This window comes from Sceloporus undulatus, chromosome 3 (genome assembly GCF_019175285.1).
Source record: "Sceloporus undulatus isolate JIND9_A2432 ecotype Alabama chromosome 3, SceUnd_v1.1, whole genome shotgun sequence".
In the NCBI taxonomy this organism is placed as follows: Eukaryota; Metazoa; Chordata; class Lepidosauria; order Squamata; family Phrynosomatidae; genus Sceloporus; species Sceloporus undulatus.
The window spans coordinates 243,784,499-243,790,727 of record NC_056524.1 but is presented as its reverse complement, the minus strand read 5'-3'; positions in this window follow the sequence as shown (position 1 = coordinate 243,790,727).

The following is a 6,229-nucleotide window of genomic DNA, read 5'->3' as shown; positions in this document are numbered from 1 at the left end:
TAGAAAAACAAACAAACTAAAAATCCTGTTGCATAACAGATCAGCTTTCAACCACATGCTAACAATGGCAGAAGATCAAAGGAGCTAATCAGACTTGCATTCATGATGTTCATTTGATCCAACAATAATAAGATATACTATGTCATGGTGACCGCCGAAGAATGGCACTCAAAAATATTGGTGACAGACCATGGTGACTTAAATTCCTTCCTTATATTTTTACTGGAACATTATTTATTTATTTTATCCCACCTTTCCTCCAGTGAGCTCAAGAAGTCATGTATGGTTCTTTTCCCACACTTTTATCTTGTGAGGTAGGTCAAATGAGAGAGAGACTGACTCTCCCAAGGTCACTCAGTGTGTTTCATAGCTCAGTAGATTAAAACCTGGCATACCCAAATGAAAGTCTAGCAATCTGGTTGTGCTTTAGTTCTTTGCCTTCGAGTTCACCTGGAACAGAGCATCCTTTCTATATGCATTGAGGGGGTCCTCTGTATTAAAAGTGCAGCAGGGCAGGACCACACCTCCAATACTCAGTGTGGTATAGTGGTTTGAGTGTTGGACTATGACTCTGGAGACCGGGGTTCGCATCCCAGCTCAGCTGTGGAAACCCGCTGGGTGACCCTGGGTATGTCACATTTTCTTATCCTCAGGTGACAGCAAAGACAAATCCCTTTGGAGAAACCTACCAAGAAAATCTTGTGATAGGTTCACCTTAGGGGTCACCTTAAGTTGGAAATGACTTGAAGGCACACAACAACAACCACAAGGGCCACACCTCCAACACTGCACTCTGAGCTGACCCCATTTTCACCATATGTGCCTTGCATATAGACATGTGAGCCCCTTTCACACTACACAATTATTGTGCTTTGATTTCACTTGAACTTCCCTGGGCTCGTCCTATGGAATGTTGAGGTTTGTAGTTTGGTGAGGCACTAGAGCTCTGTGGCTGAGAATTCGAAATAAACATCTCTAAACTGTAAATGGGAGAGCCAGCATCATGTAGCTCTGGACGCTGGAAGACCAGGGTTTGAATCCCTATTTGGCTATGGAAACCTACTGGGCAGGTCACACTCTTTCAGCCTCAGAGGAATGCAAAGGCAACTCCCCTGTGATCAAATCTTCCCATGGATCTTAAAGTTGACATAAACCTGTAATGACTCAAAGGCACATAACAAAAAGAACAAATTACAAACACCAGAATTCCATTGGATGTTGCTGAGGCAGTTAAAATGGAAACATAGCACCAGATGTAGTGTGAAAAGGGCCCCAGGAGCACTGGGGAAGTTTATGTGTGCAGATTCTTTCTGTGATGGAGTCCATGAAAACCAGTACCACAGTCATACAAGTTTATTTTATTTTTTATATTTAGTCAAATTAATCAAATTAAGTCCCAGCTCTAGAACAAAGGACTGGATATTAATCACCTTGGTAACCTTAGTTTGCAAAGAAGAATTGAGAAGGTTGGACATGGTGAGAGGGTTGAAGCATAACTCAGTGCTACAGGCAACACACTTTACATGGAGACGTTCCCAGCTCAACTTCAGTATCTAGTTAAAAAAAAAAAAATAACAAGGAAGCAGGTGAATTGAAATATTTTTGTCCAACAGCAATAGCTAGATGGTAGATTCCATGTTATTGGGCTTTAGGCCAAACATGTACTTTCTAAGGTGCTAGAAATAGATTTAGCCCTATGGACAGTTTTTTTTTAAAAGTTTGGATTAAAACTCTAAGTGTATACCGTGCTACAATGGTGTGGTAGTCATGAGTCTCCAATTTCCAGGAAAGCTGCTGCTAGTTATAAAAGACAAACATGAGCAAGACTGGCCCAAGCTACTTTACTGCTGAGGCAAAGGACAAGATATTGTGCCTTCAAGTCTGTACAGAAGCTACCAGGCATTTAAAACTTACTTCAGCACTGGCAATGACAAAAAAGATCTTCTATTTCATGTAAAGGCAGCTGGCCAGTTAGGAGGTTAAGTGCAGGGTATGGAGTAAACTCAGCTTTGCCTTCAAAAATAGGATGTGTGTGGCTAGAGGTGGCTGTCTCACAATATATGCCACCTGAGACAGTAGCCTCACCATCTTGTAGTAAAGCAAGTTCTGCTATTTGAGCAAATAAAGACATAATCTGACCTTTTATTAGGTAATATGCTTGTTGTATGGTTGACTGCAGCATGGACAAACTCTCCTGCTGGGTAGATTCCCATGATTAGAACTACTAGTCATGGTGTTGTCAATGCTCAGCTAATTTCTAATTTTAGACCTTCAGTGTGCTCCACAACTTTGAGGTAAGATAGGCTCCATGTGGTTGACCAAAGCTGACCACAAAGTAGATCATGCTCCATCTGTTAGTCACAATGGGAAGCTCACCCCCACACCATTGCAAATGGTAGGCAAGGAGTGGGACATTCCAGTTTAAACCAAAGCAAGGACAATGTTGTAACATATACAGCTCTTCTTAATTGTGGGCTGTACCAGCTTGGAACTGTTAAATATTTGTTAATTGCACAATGTGCTAATTGTACAAGAGCTATACACATGACTTGTATCATCTCTGGCCCGAAACTGGTTTATGTTTGGGGGGGGGGGAGGGAAGGACTATCCAGACGTTTCTGCAGGAAGTAACAGGATGTTTCTATATTTCTTGTTAATCCTAAACCAGTTGAATTTACAGACAAAGTGGCAACTTTAAGTTTGATGTACAAGTTCCCCACCCTGAACTCTAGTTGTGACATGCTGCACCCTGAAGGGTCAAAAAGTTTTTCCAATCACCCACAAATTATCCATTCTTCTCAATTCTACGATTCATTGGATGCTTCCCAATTTTTGCTATGTTTCATCTATTCATTCTTTCCCTACCAAATAGGGAAAAATAATTACTTTCTGTACTAAAACAGATTGTCCAAACATGAGGCCCTTTGGATATTCTAGCTGATAATTCCCATCACCCATGATGTCTGGGGATGATGGGAGTTGTCATCTAACATGCACAGGGAGTGTGAGGTTTCAGATGGCTGCACTGAAATCTCTGATTTGACTAAGACTTGTCACTATGGTATTTGAGGAGAAGCTGTGCAAAGAAGAGGGTATGTGACGAAGAGCAGGTGGAGACCAAATGAAGCTATTTTGATCCTCTTGTTTCTGTCCCAAACACTCTGAATTACTAAAGGAGGATCCTTCAGCTCTTAACCTTTTCCTGAAAGCCTTTGAAATCCTTGAGTTGGACCTGCTGGCCAAAGGCAATTACTAACACCTACTACAGCCAGTGTGATGTTGTGATTTGAGTGTTGGACTATCAGTCTGGAGACCAGGGGTTGAATCCTGCCTCAGCCATCGAAATCTACAGAGTGACCAAGTGACACTCCCTCAACCTCAGAGGATGGCAATGGAAAACCTCTCTGAAGCTTGCCTAGAAAACTTCATGATAGGTTCACTTTAGTGCTGCCATAAGTCAGAAAATGAAGGCACACAATAACAACAATACCCTGCCTTTTCTTTATAACTAGGACTTAAAGAGGATTACAAATTAAGATAAATGTGACATAGTTAAAACATACAAAAAAACAACAATAAAACGGATTTAAACCATTAACAACTCAAGAAACGATTTAAAATATAATTAAAAAATGTTATTTTTTTTAAAAAAAGTGCAAGTAAAACAGTACAGTATACTTAAAAAGGCCCTTTCTTTAAAACCCTTCTGTTCTGAAATGCATGTTGGCTTTTTAAAAAAAAAGAAAAAAAGAAAGTCTTTTCCTGCTCCTTGAAGGAGAATGAGGGGGGGGGTAATTTGACTCTCCCTAGAAAGAGAGTTGTAGAGCCTAGGGGCAGTCACTGAGAGGACACTACCACATATCCCCACTACAGTGCATATGAAGGTGGTGGAATTGAAAGGAGCTCTCCTGAAGATCTCAGGGCTTCAGCAAGCTCATATGGGGAGATGCAGTCTACCAGAAAGCCTAGAGCTAAGCCATATACACGGCTCTACAGGTCAAAACCAGCAATCTGAATTGTTCCTGAAAATAGTCTAGCTGGTAGAGCTGGTCTATTTGTGAGAAAGAAAAAGTGACTAAGAAATGAAATTGGCCAGTCTTTTGACTGCCAGAGATTAAAACAATTCAGTATGGATAGCTATCAAGAGGAACTCAGGGAGTGTATTATAGAAACAGTTCATCAGTCCGCATAAAAGATTCATAGATATGCCTGCTGAACAACTAATGACCATCCTCCAAGGGGACAAAGTGCGACGGAGGACAAGTGCCACAAGGTAAAACAGCGGAATAGCTGTGCTGTGATAAATACTGAAACAGCAAAGATACATTTTCACAGCATGGGTAGCAGTGGCAGCTGATGACACTACTGTACTGCCATAGCTTTTTAGCCCAAAAGGAGCTATAGGTTCAACCCTTTGAACATCTTTATTAGTTGGACTAAAACTCAGAGTTGATTCCGCTAACAATGCAGCCATCAGCCACCAGTAGCTCTGATGTTTCTAGAGAAAAGATCAAAGTTTTCACATTCATCAAATAGCTGATTTAAAGAGAAAGTGATGGCAGGGTGGGATTAGATAAGAGAACATGATTGACCTGCATTGGCTGTGTCTCTCTGGCAACAGTTAAGGTACTGCATTGCTTTTAACTCAGAACACCCCTTAGAAGCAACAGAAAAGAGAGGTGAAATCTCTTTTTCAGTTTGGGATATATTCAGTCTCCAGCAATGATAGTTAATTATAAAATATGCACATGCCTTTCATCCTGTTGTTTCTAAAGGCTTAGTGTTAGGTAATAATTGCTATGCTTTTGTATTTCTAAGTCCCTTTGTCCCCACCGAGGCAAGCATATTTACCCCCCCCCCCATTTCTTTACTCACGCACCCACCCAGGTTTGTATATACTGTAAAAGTCAAGTGAGGCAACACTCTGTGACTCTAACAGAGTGGGTTATAGTCCAGAAAAGATGGCGCCAAATGATTTTTTTTTTCATGTTTAAGACTTTCAGTTGTTTTTGTTGCAAAAGAATAACAGAACCACTGGCTCCTTAGTGAAAAAGCTGTCAATATTTGTTTCTTTTTCCAGATATATCTAGTTTGAAAATATTTTAATTGAAATTTAAGTGCTTATGTTTATTTATTTCAGCATGTTTGTTTCATCAAACAGCATAGACTGTTTTTGGTCAGCCATTGACATAGCGAGGGATGGGACCCAGAGCTCTTTTCATCCAATTTGAGAACTATACTTTTTTTACTAGATAATCTGATTGATTAAAATAGATACTAGTGATACTAGATACTAGTGATATACACACTAGTCATAGAATCACAAAATCATAGAGTTGGAAGAGACCACAAGGGCCATCTAATCCAACCCCCTGCCATGCAGGAACTCTAAATCAAATCATCCCTGACAGTTGGCCATCCAGCCTCCAGGGAAGGAGACTCCACTACACTCCAAGGGAGTGTGTTCCACTGTCAAACAGCCCTTACTGTCAGGATGTTCCTCCTAATGTTGAGGTGGACTCTCTTTTCCTGTAGCCATTGTTCCATGCTCTAATTTCTGGAGCAGCAGAAAACATGTTTGCTCCATCCTCAATGTGACACCCCTTCAAATACTTAAACAGGGCTATCATATCACCCCTTAACAGTGTCTTCTCTAGGCTCATATTGAGTATGTATTAGTTTAATCCTATTGATTTCCATTTGGGGATTCAGACCATTATCAATCCAGGTATTATGGCCTAAATCAAATTGATAGCTCTAATTAGAGTAGACCCATTGAATCAATTGATGAATAGCAAGTAAGTACTTATGCACGTGCCATAATTCAATGGTTTCTACTTGGATCTAAGAAATGGCCATTTGGCCATTGTAAAGTAATGATCAGACTTTAAGGATACAATCCTCTGCTTGTTTAACAATGGTTAAAGTGAAGCTTACCCTCCATTTTAAATCAGTACCTACAAGAGGTGAATTTAAGATCTAAGGTCAATAACATTTTTAAAAAGGATTTCCTTAGGAGCATAAGAAGCAAAAAATTCTGAGGACTCTGTCCTGAAAATATGTTTTGAAGGAAGCCAAATATTTTCAGAATTTCCTTCACTACCATTACCGGATCTGGTGATGCCCTTCAGACTAAAACCAATGGCTCCAAAGATCTTTGCTCTATTTTTTTAAAGTCCCAAAGATAACAATATATATAAATATCAATCAATCAACTTTATTATGATAA